Source organism: Peromyscus eremicus, chromosome 11 (genome assembly GCF_949786415.1).
Source record: "Peromyscus eremicus chromosome 11, PerEre_H2_v1, whole genome shotgun sequence".
Classification (NCBI taxonomy): Eukaryota; Metazoa; Chordata; class Mammalia; order Rodentia; family Cricetidae; genus Peromyscus; species Peromyscus eremicus.
This window is the reverse complement of record NC_081427.1, coordinates 44,755,937-44,771,586: the sequence shown is the minus strand read 5'-3', so window position 1 is coordinate 44,771,586 and position 15,650 is coordinate 44,755,937. Positions and strand designations below refer to the sequence as shown.

General features: G+C 40.8%; 1 protein-coding gene and 1 long non-coding RNA gene across 2 annotated transcripts in view; one reads left to right on the top strand and one right to left on the bottom strand.

Annotated features, from left to right (window-relative positions):
- Ndufaf2 (NADH:ubiquinone oxidoreductase complex assembly factor 2) overlaps positions 1–15,650 on the bottom strand; it is a 109,068-nt gene that overhangs the window by 15,597 nt on the left and 77,821 nt on the right. The window lies entirely within an intron of this gene.
- On the top strand, positions 1,180–3,486 carry LOC131921831 (uncharacterized). Its single transcript, XR_009382109.1, has 2 exons — positions 1,180–1,243; positions 3,255–3,486. It is a non-coding gene; the product is annotated as an uncharacterized LOC131921831 (long non-coding RNA).

The window sequence follows — 15,650 nt, the reverse complement described above, 5'->3', positions numbered from 1 at the left end:
AAGTTCTTATTAATAAAATCAAACCTGAGCCAGGTATTGGGGTGAACTGGAAGATCAGAGAACCAGAACAAGCCACAGCTACCTCACCTCGCCGGATCCTCAGCTGGTCTTGTTTCCTCAGACTGGAGGCCTCTGAGTCCTCATCCAGAATGGGTCTCAGTTGAACTGCTGCTCAAAAGCCTGAATGCTTAACCAGGCCAAATGCTTAACCAGGCCAAATGCTTCTAGTTCCTGATCCTCATGCCTTATATACCTTTCTGCCTTCTACCATCACTCTTTGGGATTAAAGGCTCGCTTTCTGGGATTAAAGGAGTGAGTCACCATGCTTGGCTATATCCTTGGACACATGGATTTCTGCTTAGCTCTGCCTCCCAAGTGCTGGGATTAAAAGCGTGTGCTACCACTGCCTATCCTCTATGTTTAATATTGTGGCTGTTCTGTCTCTGACCCCAGATAAGTTTATTAGGGTGCATAATATTTCAGGGAACACAATACCACCACAAAACTCCTTACAGAAAATCATAGCTGATGAAAATGCAGAGTTGTGGAGCCCAGTGCCAACTGGTATACCTACAGCACAACTCACAGGGAGAGAAAAATCACTTAACTCCTTCATGAGATCAACTTGGACAGTTGTAGGCTATACCAGGGTTGTTAGTGAAAATTAACCTCAGGGTATCCAAAATACCTGGGCCAGTTCTCAACTCTCCAGCTCAACTCCCTGAGATGGTCACCAAGCTTTCAAGCACTCTGATACACGGTTTCAGCCATGTTCTTAGTGAGCATATTGTTTTGTGTCAGCATAACCGACACGCAGTCAGATTACAGAACGAGCAGACCTGTTGAATTTAATGACCTGGTACTGACCAGTGATGGTTTGAGCTCACGTCTGCTAGAGACAATTTTGGTTTTGATACAGCTGATGTTGAATACGGGGTCCCAGTGAAAGGAGCACAATATGGCAGAGTGGGAGGAAGGGAAGCCTGGATCAGCATGTGCTGTTACTGGTCACTGCACTGGATGTTGGGCCTTCTGAGAAGGTGAGGCAAATGTGTGCCAAATGCCTGATAGGCTTCAGCTGCTTGCCCAGGGGACAGAAAGGGAACATTTACCCCTCAGCCCCTACCCTTACCAATCAAGTAGTATGTTAACTCTTTCACGTGTCACATTCTTTCCCATAGATACACCATTCTGTCAGAGCTCCTGTGAAGTTACATTTGTGAGCAGTGGGCCAGAGTAAATGGTATGACAAGAGGTATCAGGTACCACCTCCCACACACTCGTTTCTCTTCCCATTGGGACTAAAAATTTAAAATCATCTTGAACTCTAGAAGGAGGTAGCTATATTACTAAGATTCAAATATATTACATTTTAAAACTTCAAATATATTAATCTGACTATCACAAGTAGAAAACAGGCAGCTCTTAGTCTATACAAATGGGGAGACAAACCCAGAAAAATTTACATTTATTTCTATAAACTAAGTATTCAAAAATACTGTAGCACTGTTCACAAATGTAGATCTTTCCAAAAGAGAAACAAGGGTCAACAAGATGGCTCAGAGGTAAAAAGGCTTGCTGTGAAGGCCTGATGACCTGAGTTCAATCCCTGGGGTCACAGTGGATGGAAAGACTTGACTGCTACAAGTTGTCTTCTGATCTCCCATACACGGTGTGCACACCCAAGTACACATGTATGTGCGGGGACACACATAGTAATAATAATAATAATAATAATAATAATAATAATAATAATAATGATACACTAAAAAACAAAAAATGAATGTGGAGTTTAGACCTATTTCTGTAAACTTTACATGAAATTCAATGTCTTGTGGAATATATATGTAAGCATTTTAAACAATTCATTTATTTGGGGTGGTGGCAGTACTCATGGAGGCCAATAGAAGTCAGTTCTCTTCTCCCACTACATGGATCCTAGGGGTTGATTTCAAGTCATTAAGCCTGTCAGCAAGTGCCTTTACTCACTGACCCTCCTCACAAGCCCCTCTTGTAGACATTAAGAGAAAGTAGAAACGATAATAAAATAATAGTGGTTATCATTCATTTTGAATATTTTTAACTTTGAATTATTCTGGCCAGTTAGTTTATTTACTAACTTGTTACATGAAAGAACTACCTACAAGATGGGTAATTTTCAAATTTCTGGGCTCTGAGCAGCCCTGACACCCTTACACAGGCACAGTCTTGACAGACACCGGCTGTACACTGTAAAGATTTGTCACTGGAACTGGCTTAATTAAATGGTGATTGGCCAGTAGCCAGTCAGGAAGTATAGGTGTGGCAACCAAACTAAGGATGCTGGGATGAAGAAGGGCAGAGTTGCAAGGAGAGGCAGAGAAGCAAGATGGGCATGCCATACTAAGAAAGGTACCAAGTCACATGGCAAAGCATAGGTAAGAAATATGGTTAATTTAAATGTAAGAGTTAGCTAGTAACAAGGCTGAGCTATTGGCCAATCATTTATAATCTATATCTAGCCTCTGAGTCGGTGGTTAAGACGGGAAAGAAATGTCCACCTACATATGGTGCCCAAAAGTTCAGCAAGAATTTCCACATAATACTTGAGAAAGCTTAAAAAAAGGTTCTCAATGCTCAGAAACAGAGCCAAGCAAGGCTTCCTATTCTGTGTCTCTATTGCTGGCCACAATACAGAGACTCGTCTCCTGGAAGCTGAGAGTATGCCATGAGCTACACTGCATGGTGGGTTCCCGCAGTCTCTCATTCCAGTCACAGTACAGAAAAACGTCTCCTGACAACTGTCCCCACCTGCCATGAGCTACTGCCATGTGCTAAGCTGAGCAATGCTGGTAGCTGACATAGCAGTTTAAGATTTGTCTCCTGTGATCAAAAAACAAAACAGATACACAGTAAAGACAGATTCAGTGGGAAAAAAAAAGCCTCTGAACGGGTTATACTGTGTTTAAAAACACACACAGGCTTGGGAGAGAGAAAAAGGCATATTAAAAAATAGTTTAAGAATAAAATAATGAAGTCCTTTAAAGAGGAATAAAGTAATAAAAATATATATAATAAGCTACATAAAGATGGGAAATATACAAAGAGTCTGAGTCCTGTATGTTATTGTGTTGTCTTTGAATTTTTTGGCTGCTAAGGGACACTGGATTATAAAAACTGCTAGATTCAACCAACCTATATATTTAAAAAATATCTTGACTTCAAAATTTAAGTCAAAAGGCTTTGGAGAAATAGTTATGCTTTTATTTCCACAGGAAATGAGAGGCTGTGGATTCATTCTGGATTAAAGAAAATCAAGTTTGATTGAGGAAGCCCCCTGAAATTTCTGACTGCAGACATAAAGAAATAAACCTAAAAAAACTACAACACATGGGATGTATGTTTTACCTGCTCAAACATAGAACAAAAAATCATCTTTGACAGACAATGTGTATAATGCACAGTATATACTTGTATTAATACATAATAAAGGTAATATGGATGTTACCTTTAGCAGTTTATGTATTTTCAGAGCAAGGGGACCAGACACCAATAAAAACAGATGGCTTAGGTGACCCAGCATCCAGAACGGCTTCAAGGTTGATGACTGAGATGATCCAGCCTCACAGAATACTCCAATCAAGACTTAACAATTATCCTGATTTTCTTAAGGTTCCCCCAAAGATGTCAGCACCCCCAAACAACAGGAAGTCATCTACAAAACTCTGCCCACATCCCAAAATATTGGTTATGGATGTTTGTTATCATTTAAGGGGGGGTTGGTTACAAATTGTTATTAGTCATAGTAAAAAAAAAAAGGCTAAACAAAAGAATTAAATTAAAAGATGTCTTTCTAAAGGAAAAAAAGGATAGATTATTAAATCTACTTTAATCCCAAAAAACCTATTAATCTAAAAATATTTTACACTGGTATGGATTTTGGTTTATTAATACAAATTTAAAATTAAATTTTGTTATACTGTATGTATGTTTCTACTCTGGTTTAGGATATGTTTATGCAGCTCATTTAAAAATGTAATATATAATTAAAAGCTTGGCAGTGGTGGCACACGCCTTTAATCCCAGCACTCAGGAGGCAGAGGCAGGTGGATCTCTGTGAGCTTGAGGCCAGCCTGGGCTACAGAGTGAATTCCAAAAAAGGCTCCAAAGCTACACAGAGAAACCTTGTCTCAAAAACAAAAAACCTAAAAAAAGGAATATATAATTAAGAAATACAGATTAATAGTCATCTATAACAGCAAACTTATATTCATGTTAGTTAAATTTTCAAGGTCATACAGAGATACATCTCAGATAGATAGATAATCTTCAAACACTTCAAAGACCTACATATTATGGCATTTAAAATTACTTCAAAGAGGATTACGGGCATTGAAGAAACTCTATATGGAGTTTGTTTTCTTTATGGCAAAAGTTAGCCATGTGGGCAAAGAAACTGCCCTTGCCTCAACTGCTGACAGTTACTGACCAAACTGGACTAGTAGGATGCAAAAGAAAGTGACTACCACACTTTGCCAAGACAAAGTAAGACAGTCCTTCAAAATTTCCTGCTTCTAAGAAAAGTCTATCAATGGCCAGGCAGTGGTGGCGCACACCTTTAATCCCAGCACTGGGGAGGCAGAGACAGGTGGACCTCTGGGAGTTCAAAGCCAGCCTAGTCTACAGAGTGTGTACAGGACAGGCACCAAAACTACACAGAGAAACCCTGCCTCAAAAAACCAATATATATATATATATATATATATATATATATATATATATATATATATATATATATATGGGCTGTGGGCCAAAGATGGATGCCCCAACATTACAGACAAACTTTGGGTGACTGTCCAGACAGACAAATGTCCCTGTTGTTAGGTAATATTATATCCTTCTGGAGTCTTTGATGGAGTTGAAGACTAGATAGTTATAATTACAATTTACTTAGTTATGATAAAAAGGTAAATTAGATGTAAAACTTTAGACTCACAAAAGATAGATAATAGGGTATTTTCTTTAATTTTGTCAAATACAAACAGACTGAATATTGTAACTGTAATTCTTAATAACTATCTTTATTGTATGTAATTTTACTATGTTAAAATTAAAACCTTTTTAATTAGACAAAAAGGGGGAAATGCTATGAAATAATTCTCTTGTACACTGCAAAGACATGTCACTGGAATTGGTTTAATTAAATGCTGATTGGCCAGTAGCCAGGGAGGAAGTATAGGCATGGTGACCAAACTAAGGATGCTGGGATGAAGAAGGGCGGAGTCAGGAGAGTTGTGAGGAGAGGCAGAGAAGCAAGATGGGCATGCCACACTGAGAAAAGGTACCAAGGCACATGGCAAAGCATAGATAGGAAATATGGAAGAGTTAGTAACAAACCTAAGCTATCGGTTAAACAGTTATAATTCATGTTCAGCCTCTGAGTTGGTTATTTGGGAACTGGTAGGCAGGAAAGAAAGTCTACCTACAGACAACTTAACATGGGCGCAGTCCTGACAGACACCCTCACACAGGAGCAGTCCTGACACCCTTGGAATTATCAGGGCTTCTCTCACTAAGGTCTTCATCTAATTAGACGAGGCCCACCCACACATTGTAGGGTAATTCTTTTTACTCAAATTCTAATTTTTTAAAAGTTAATTGCTGTATTGTACAAAATAGTGGGATTCATTTGAGATTTCTCTCTCTCACACACACACTCACCCACACGCTTGTGCCTTGCTCTTAATTATCCCCCATTGCCTTCACCATCTCTTTCTTCCTTCTACCCCCTGAAATAACCTACTTTCTGCTTCCTTGTCCTGTGTACATGGGCATGTGCCTATGCTTAAATGTAGATTCTGCACATAGAGGAAAATGTGGTATTTTTGTGTTTCTTTTGTCCTATTACCCTCTCTTATAATTCCCCCCCTCCTCATAGTTCCTTTTCCACTTTCATGTAGTATGTGGTGGCTTAATTCACTTAACATGATGCTCTCCAGTTCAGTCCACATTCCTGCAAATGACATTATTTCATTCTTCTTTATGGCTGAATAAAGTTTCACTGTTATGTATACCACCTCTGCCTTCTCCACTTACGCTGATGACCATCTTGGCTACTGTGAACAGTGCATCAGTAAACACAGATGTGCGTGCATCTCTGTGTTATGCTGACTTGGATTCCTGTGGGTTGCACAGTTTTTCTCTTTCAGTTTTTTTGAGTAACTTCCAAACTGATTTCAATAGTGGCTGCCCGAGTTTCCGCTCCCACCAGCAGTGTATCAGAGCTCCCCTTTCTCCACACCCTTGTCAACACATGCTGCTTTCTTGATGATGTCGACTGGTGTGAGATGGAATCTCCATAGTTTACATTTACATTTCCCTGATGGTAAACATTGAACATTTCCCAAATACTCATTAGTCATTTGTATCTCTTCCTTTGGGTTATCAACTATTCTTTGGCCTTCTAGAGGGCATATCACCAATGCAAATCAATGTATTTTTCTTAAACACTGTCTTTCCCAGTGAAAGCTTACACCACATACAAGTAATTCTCCTTCATGCTTTTCTTCAAATTTAGATCACATAAAATCATTACTTCTCTAATATGGAGATGAGTGAAAAGAATCAAGAATCTTAATGAAACAACAAGAAAAGTGTAGATTTAGGGACATTATCTCCCATTTGGACTCCCTCAATCTTTCCCAATCTGGATCTAAGCCTGGCTTTCAAACCTAAATGAGACTCGTCTTAGTGACCATTGATATGATTTAGGTTAACCATTCAAAACTAATTCTGTACACCATTTAATATGTACATAGTACATTTTGATGAATCAAAGAATCTGACCAGGAATAAATCTAAAAATAATAAATAATAGCACTTTACTTACAACTTATTTAAAAACTCTTTTATATTCCATTCCTTAAAAGTCAGATAAAGGTCAAAATGGATGGAAAACTGTGCTAAGAATAGAATGCGTACCTCTGCTTAGACAGACAGATGTGGGGGCAGCACCCCTAAAAGGAAAAAGTGAGAGCCTTGGAATTGACAGGATGCTTCCGGGCAATACTCACCTAAAACCAGTGTTTTGAAAAAGAGAAGGCTCTCATTTTCAAATAGCTCTTGAAGGACTAATGAATACATACTTACAGGCAGGGCGACAGACGGGCTTAGCAGTGAAGAACAGACTCAGGATTGGGACTCAAAACGCTCCCAGGATTCATTTTCATCTCTTAGCACAGATCTCTAAGCAGCAAGGTGAATTTTACATCCTCGCTGTTTTCACAGAGCTGGAGGTCAACACCAAAGAAGGCACATGGGGAGAAAGAGCCTGTCTAATGCTAAGTGTGGGCTGCAGCCGGTACCTGTGTGTCTTCATTTGCTGTGGTAGTTAAGTAAGGGCAGAACACACAGGGCAAGTACTCCCCGATAGCAATGAAGCACTATCGCATGCGTGAGTAAATTAACTTGCTAAAACCAAGAGCTGTGGAATCTACCAGAAGTTTGGGGGGTAATTTATTATTTCTGTTTTTTTTTTTTTTTTAAAGCAAAATTATTTCTGGTCATTGGTGGCGCATGCCTTTAATTCCCAGCATTCAGGAGGCAGAGCCAGGTGGATCTCAGTGAGTTCAAGGCCAGCCTGGGCTACAGAGAGAGATCCAGGACAGCCAGGGCTACACAGAGAAACGCTGTCTCGAAAAACCAAAAATAAAATAAAAATAAAAAAAAGAAGTAAAATTATTTTAGTACTAACATTTTAATAAGAGAACAGAGAAGTCGGGTAGAGTCCCAGTGCTGGCCAAGTGAGTCATCTTCACAGCACACCAGTTCAGCGGGGAGGTGTACCCTGCAGGGCTGGAGGCGCTGCTGCTGGCACCAGCCCTGACCTTTGCACCTGACCCGAGACAGACAAACGAGTGAGGTATGAGGGAAGTCAAAGGACTAGCATGACACTGCCCAGATTGTCGGTTACGGCGGCGGTAAACTGGGTCATCCATGTCTTTTTCTTGGGGTGATGGAAACGCCCAGAGAACAGGCCAGTGAGCAAGCTTTTCAGCCTTGTAGGTACAGGATCCCAGAGTGACACTGTCACAGAACACACGACACTCCTGTGTAAACTGCAGTCAGACCCCATTTCTAAGCGTGATACGTGAATAGTTTTTCTTTGCAATTTTATCATATTGGACTAATTCAGTTTCACAGAAGGAAAAAAAAGATACTAAAATCAGAAACTAAATATAATTTAACAGTATTATGTCAAATGCAATTAGATCAGGTTGGCATATACAAAAGAAGTCTACAGGGAAAATATATTAACTTTTAAGTCCATGTGAAGTATTTGATGGTAACTGAATAAATAATAAGCCAAATTAAGCATTACGACTTTCAAAAGGAATTTCAAAAATGAAATCCTGCTGATTTGTTTTCTATGTATGTTGCTAGAAAAATTCTTTTAACTGCTTAAGTATGTTTGAATTTCAAGTATCTCATTTATTAGTTTAAGAATGTCTAATGAGAGAAAGAAAGGGTGTGGGAGTGAGTAGGTGGGGAGGAGCTGGGAGGAGTTGGGGGAGGGGAAACCATAATTAGATTATATTGTATGAAAATATTGCATTAAAAAAGAATATCTTATTATTCTACTAGAAATTCAACCTGATCTCTCTCTCTTTCAAAATCGGATTTCTTTGTGTGTAGTCTTGGCTGTCCTGGAACTATGTAGACCATGCTGACTTCAAATTCACAGAGATCAACCTGTTTCTGCCTCCTGAGTGCTGGAATTAAAGGTGTGCACCACCACTGCCTGGCTCAATTTGATGTGATTGGAAGTCACTGCTTATTTATTTATCTTACTGTGGCAGGGTCTCAAATTTATTATGTAGCTAGGATGATCTTGAACTTTTGATCCTTCTGCACTTTCAGAGTATCGGGGTGACAGGTGTACCCCATGCCTGGTTTATGCAGTACTGGGAATCGAACCCAGGGCATGCTAAGTAACACTCTACTAACTGAACTACAAATGCAGTCCTCTTGGTATTCTTTTTAGACAGAATATTTCACAAACAAAAATATAAATAGCTAACAATATACTCCTTGTGGCCACTATCAAATGGAATGGATTAAACTCTGCAGATAACGTCCCAGTAGCCTTTCCTACTTTCTCCTCCAGTAACAACGGCCTCATGTTTCTTTTCCTGCCCGTCATTTTCATGCATGCTTTAATGCCTTCACTGCATCTTGACACATCCATAAACCACAGCAGCACTTTTACGCCCTAAGACTCTACAAACCACATCACATTTCAGTCGGCACAATCAATAGCAAAGCCCCATCATAGTGATTGCACAATGAATGCAGGCTTTAAATATTTCTTAAAGCCTCAGAGCTTCAGTTCAGCTTGCTCAATTTATGAAAGATATAACCATATAACTTAATTGGCAAAGCTAGTCCTGATTGTCAAAACCGATCAGCCAGATCTGACTTACTCTCTGTCAGAAAGTCTGGGTTAATTTTAAAATTCAAATAAATTTGTTACTATGCATCCCCATGACAACTTTCACACTTCTGAATTTTAACTTTGGGATGCTAAGTGGATAACTAGCTAGCTAGGTGGACCGAGCAGCTCTTGTCTGGGAGACTGGCTGCAAGTTTGTGTCCTCATAGAAACAATGTGTTGCTACTCAGATGATTTTTACTGAAGCTTTGTCTCGGCTTTGCTGCTGAGGGACTCTCCCTCAGGTGAGAGACACTCTTCAATGGTGTCTGTGGTGCCTGGAGATTTTTAAACCCCAAAGCAAGGCCCCATAGTCAGGTACAGCATGAACAATAATCTTTCCTTTTAAAAAGTCGACACCTCTAATAATAATTTTAGAGGTCAGTTGGAAACCAGCAAGACAGGAGTTCTTAGGCAGATTTTTTTCTTTCTTTTAAGTGAAAGACTGCACATGCAGAGAGAACATGGAAATTGATTTCCTAAAGCTATTGAACCTGAACACTGGACAGGAAGCCTCTGCATGCCAGCAGTACAGGCAGACAGCCTGAGAACCCTGATTAGTGGCTGAGTTGGCAACAAGCACAATCGGACACACTTTGCAGTAACTATCAGGTCTACCACAGAATGGTCTACAAAGCTTAAGCTGAGAAAGTCTGTAGTACTGTATGGGACTCATCTCCAAGACCCCAGCAATCAGGAGACGGCGACAAGAAAACCGGTGTGAGTTCAGGGCCAACCTGAGCTACAGTGTGAGACCCTGTCTCTCAAAACAAAACATTTTTTTTCCTTTTAAGTCAATGTTGTAGGGCTAATATCACAAAGACATTTGTCATAAAAATACTATCACTCCTTCCCTCCAAGGAACTACTTTATACATTTGACTTGATTCTGTATGGTTGTTTGCAGGACTGGGGATGAGAGCTGGGGCTCAAGTGTGCTGGTAAAGTACTCTCCACACACAGGGCCCTCCACACAGGGCTCCACACACAGGCCCCCCCCCCCCCAGGGCTCTACACTCAGTGCTCACTTGCTACTTACGGTCACAGCACAGGCAAACCAAGGATCCAAAGAACTACCTAAGAGCTGTAACAGGCTCTGCTCCAGGCATTCTGCAGCCGCCATATAACTGTGTATCACTCCTGTGTTACTCAGATTTAAGCTTTGTGCATTAACTCCTTATAATTGGAAATAGTTACTCCAACCTTGTTTTCCAACAGCCACCAGTTACAATTCAATATTCAATATTTACATTACTCTGCATGAATATGTTTAACTAGTGACTTATGTAGTATGCTAGGATTACTTCTCTTTCTACCCATGCGTAGTGTTTTGAAATAAAATGGCCCCCAAAGGGAGTGGCACTATTAGGAGGTGTGGCCTTGTTGGAGTAGGTGTGGTCTTGTTGGAGGAAGTGTGTTACTGTGGAGGCGGGCTTTGTGGTCTTATATATGCTCAGGATACTGCCCAGTGTCTCTCTCAGCTACTTCTCCAGCACCATGTCTGCCTACATGCTGCCATGCCCCACCATGATAATGGACTAAACCTGGGAAACTGTAAGCCACCCCATTAAATGTTTTCCTTTATAAGAGTTGCTGTGGTCATGGTGTCTCCTCACAGCAATAGAAACTCTAAGATACCATGCTTTGCTTCTACTGGAGCTAATAAATTCTGTTTTGCACACACTGACTGTAGATGTAATTATAAACGGTCTTATTCAATAAGAAACACAGAGCCAAATAAAGAGTTAAAAGCCCAGAGATTGAGCAGTAGCCAAGAGCCAAGACCACCTTATCTTACCACTTGCTGCTGTCCTTCCCCTGAGAGAGAGACAGAAAAACCTTCTTCCTGTGTCCTGTCTTTTTATTGCCTTTCTGTTCTGCCTTCTCATTGGCTCTAAACCCAGCCACATGACTTCCTCGTCACTGCCTGTCTATATAGACCTCCAGGTCTCTATGGTTTGTACTGAGATTAAAGGTTCAGGTTGCCTCTTGGCTGTGTCCTTTAACACACAGAGATTCTGCCTGCCATGTGATCAGATTAAGGGTGTGTGCCACCACCACTGGACTTCTGCTAAATGGCTTGCTCTGAGCTCTGCTCTCCAGGCAACTTTATTACATATAAATAAAATCACATTTCAGCACAAATAAAATATCCCCATAGCTGACTTATAAGTGAGGCTCCTTTGCTTTGTTCTGATGTGTCACATCCTCTGCGTATTTCACCGTTTGGGGAGCACTCTCTCCTGCCTGCACTGCCCAGCACCACCTGGTCTAGCTGCCTTTGTACTCTAGTTCTCTTGGCCAAGGCTGGAGCCGGGTCTCCCGTCCTGTCATCTCTGCACTTCCATAACTTCCTGACAAAGGGTCTGTAGAAAATGCTTCTGCAAGGCCGCCCACGCTCGAAAATGTTTTTCCACCGTCAGGCTTAGTTGAAGACAATAGGCACAGAACTGCAGGCCGTCACCCACCTATGCACCGAGGGCACCGTCTCTAGCTCCCAGTGCTGCCAACCATTTCCTTTCCTGTAGCCACCTGTCCTTTGCCCCGCTTCATAGAAAACACCTTCAATTTAAGTTCTAATCTTTCCATTAAATATTTCATTGATGATATTTTCCCCCAAACCATTTGTGCGCTGAAACTATTTCTCTTAAGCAGCATTTTGTTCTTGCTTCGTCTCTGAGGACGGTAGTAAGGTTTTTAAGCAGTCCGTTTTACCCAAGTTGCCCTTTCCTGATTATTTACTTATTTATGTAGGCTTCTGTCTTTCATATTAGATACTCCCCAGATGCCGAGTATTTCTATGGAAATCTGATGGGCAGATCTATATAACACCATTATGAGGCTGTTAACTCAGTGTCCTTAACTGAGGTTTTACGCTGTTCTCAGTTGCTCAGAAACCCCAGAGAGTATCTTTCAGTACCATGAAGGCCTGTTTATTTTGGTTCTAGGATCTTAGCAGTGAGAAAATTAGGGTCTCATTTTCAATGCCACATATTCATCTAATCACTCTGTTTTCAACGTTTCTTTTTAATTTATTCATCAATATCATCATCACCATCACCCTCATTGTTGCTATCATTATCGTGTGTGTGTGTGTGTGTGTGTGTGTGTGTGTGTGTGTGTGTGTGTGTGTGTGTGTGTGTGTCTCAGGCAACTTTCTGAAGTCAAGTCCACCTTCCACCAGAGGATCTGGGAATTGAACTCAGCTTGGCAGGCTCGCACGGCGAGCACTTTCACCTGGTGATCCACCTGGCGAGCCCAACTGCTTGGTTTTCAGAATGTTCCCTTTGCCTTAGATTTGCTGAGACTGTTTTCTCTTTCATGAGAATGAACCTGGAGTTTCTGGAGTTTCCAGCAGGGTAGAAAGCAGACATTGCATGGATGCACACTACCACAACGTGAATTTAAGAGCATCCTTTTCTGCAGATTTAGCACTGATACATGTTATTGTCTAATACATGGCACAGGTCTCGACTTCACCAGTTTTCTCTAACCATCCTTCACAGCAAAGCCCTACACAATTGAGATGTCAGGTTTACAAACCTTACTTAGTCATGACTCTGACATGACAGGTTTGATGGAATGTTTCCAATTTAGGTTTTCTGGTCACTTCCTCATGACTATATTAGGGTTATACAGTTTGGAAGATTGTTTTATAGGTGATGCTTTATTCTCTGCCTCAAACAAGGGGGCACTCAAAACACCAGTTTTCTACAACTTAGCAAAACATTTAACCATCTGGCGAGGGGTTTCCCTGCCAGGTTTGTCTATTAGGAAGCTCTACTTCCCCTTTTATAATTAATAAGTAATTCATGAGGCTATGCTTTCAGATCATGAGACCTATTATTACAAAGACTAGGAACCAATAGTTTTAGTATCTGCAGATGACTCTTCCCTGAATCAATGATGATGTTGATAGAAGAAAATGGCAATATCTAACTTTATTGTTTCTTCTCCTAAATGGCTGGCCTCTAATTATCTCTAAAGTTTCCAATCAATTCCTAGTTTTTAGCACCAGGTCACCCATGTTCAGAGTTTCTGGACACTGCCAGCTACTGAGCGTGTTGAGTTCTGTGTTTAAGCGGCATTACCTCTGGCCTTTCCTTCCTGACAGTTGTGTTAGAGGGTTACCACCTGTCTGTGTGCTTTCTAGCTTCCGAACACAGCTGTCCTCTCTGCCTTTTCAAGTACATTGTTGCTGTCACTTCACTAGACTTGTAAAAGTGAACCCCTTGTTTAACTCCCTGCCTTAACTGAACGTCCATTATTTCTTCCCTACTTTCAAGTTTACATGGATGGCATCCAGTACAGAATCCTCTGTGATTTGCTCTTTTTGTGCAATACCATGTTTTCTGAGATTTACCCAGGTTCAGACATCAGCTCTGTTTCACTCATTTTTAATTAATGATGCTAGATCTCATGTGAACATGCTACAATTTTCTTATAAGTTTCTACCACATTTCTAAAAACACGAGGTTTAAGGGTATGAGGGGTGTCTACTTTTCGAAGGAACACAGTCCACCTTTGTAATTTAAGTCAACAGGAAAGTAGGGCTATCTATGCAAAACACCAAACTTAAGACTTTTCAGTTTGGCAACTTATAAAATGAGCCTAATAATACTGAGCACAGAGAGCTCAATAACTGTCAGTTACTTGGAGACAACTCTGAAATAGGCCTCAAGAATTCAGAAGCAATATTCTTCTCTGAATGTTAAGCTGCAAAATTGACATATTATAGGCCAGAGTAGAAGTATGAAAGGTAAAACCAAAGAAAAGCTGCAGGGCTGGCAGCATCAGACCACACTATAGCAGCCGTGACAGTAAAAGAGAGATGTCACTCAGAAGGGGAGCAGAGAGGCAAGGGGTCGAGAGACACATGCTGGCGGACAATCCAGATAACTACTGTTTGTGACAGTGGAAGCCGAACCAGCACCTGACAATCTTCTGTTCCCATCCACAAGGCTCTGCGTGTCTGAAGAGATATCGGTAACAACATACAGTCTCTCAACTGTTTGTACCCTGGGGTCAGACTATCTCAGTCGTGCGGTAGATGCAGTAAGCAACATTAAATAAGCATGAAGTAGTTAGGTGTCTGTTTTACCTGCTTCTCCTCATTGGAACACTAACCAAGCTCCTGCCTCCCCTGCTTTGACAGTTTCCCACTGTAAACCAGTACTTGGAGTTCTCGTAACCATTTCATGACTGCTGGACAAAATGAGTCTTGGGAGCTTCCAGCCCAGAGTCAAGACAATGGTCCAGTTAGTAACCAAAGCCATGATAAGTGCTCCTACACATCCACCCAACCTATGCCTAGACCACACCAGCACCATTTCTAAGCACTTTTGACTGGTCTTTCTTTATTGGTGTCTCGAACTCCTTTTTCCCTTTCATGAAGCATATATTGAAAATAAAGTAGGCAGACCACTAATATTGTGGTTTTCTTTTCTTACTGTCTGTAAACATATCACTGAATCATCATGCCTTTTGCCAATAATTAGCAAAAAGCATGGCCACTTTTCAAAAAGAAAAGCTTATTGTGCGTCTAACTATTCTGTTAGTCTAAACAGAACAATATTTTTAAATATTTGCTACTAATGGCTTCTAATAAGGTAAGATTCAGGAAAAGTCTAGCTCATTGGTTCTGTGAACTACAGCTCACTTCGTCCTGCACTACAGAGCAAGTGCTGAGCCATACCGATGTACTGTAACTGAATGTGAACCTCTCTGAAAACAGAGCAAGCAATGTTCAACTTGGAAATATGTTCGGTTTTACAAGGTTAATCTGTAATTGGTGGATAGAAACTCAAGCTCATCACTCAAATCTGTCTATAAAAACCAACTTCACAAAAACAAATCAAGCTTTGCACCAGGTGGCTATGATGTCATCAGAAAGATGAATAAACAAAACTATAAACTTAAACACTAAATTCCAAGGGCCTAATAAGATGTCTAAGCCAGGGTGCCCAAGAAAGGAGTGATTGCTGTGGGTATCGCTCTGTATAAATAAAATGCTGATTGTCTAGTAGCCAGGCAGGAAGTATAGGCGGGACAAGCACAGAAGAGAATTCTGGGAAGAGGAAGGCTGAGTGAGGAGACACCAGCCTGCCGTCCAGGGAGCAGCATGTAAAGGCAGCAGGTAAAGCCACGGAACATGTGGCGACATATAGATTAACAGAAATGGG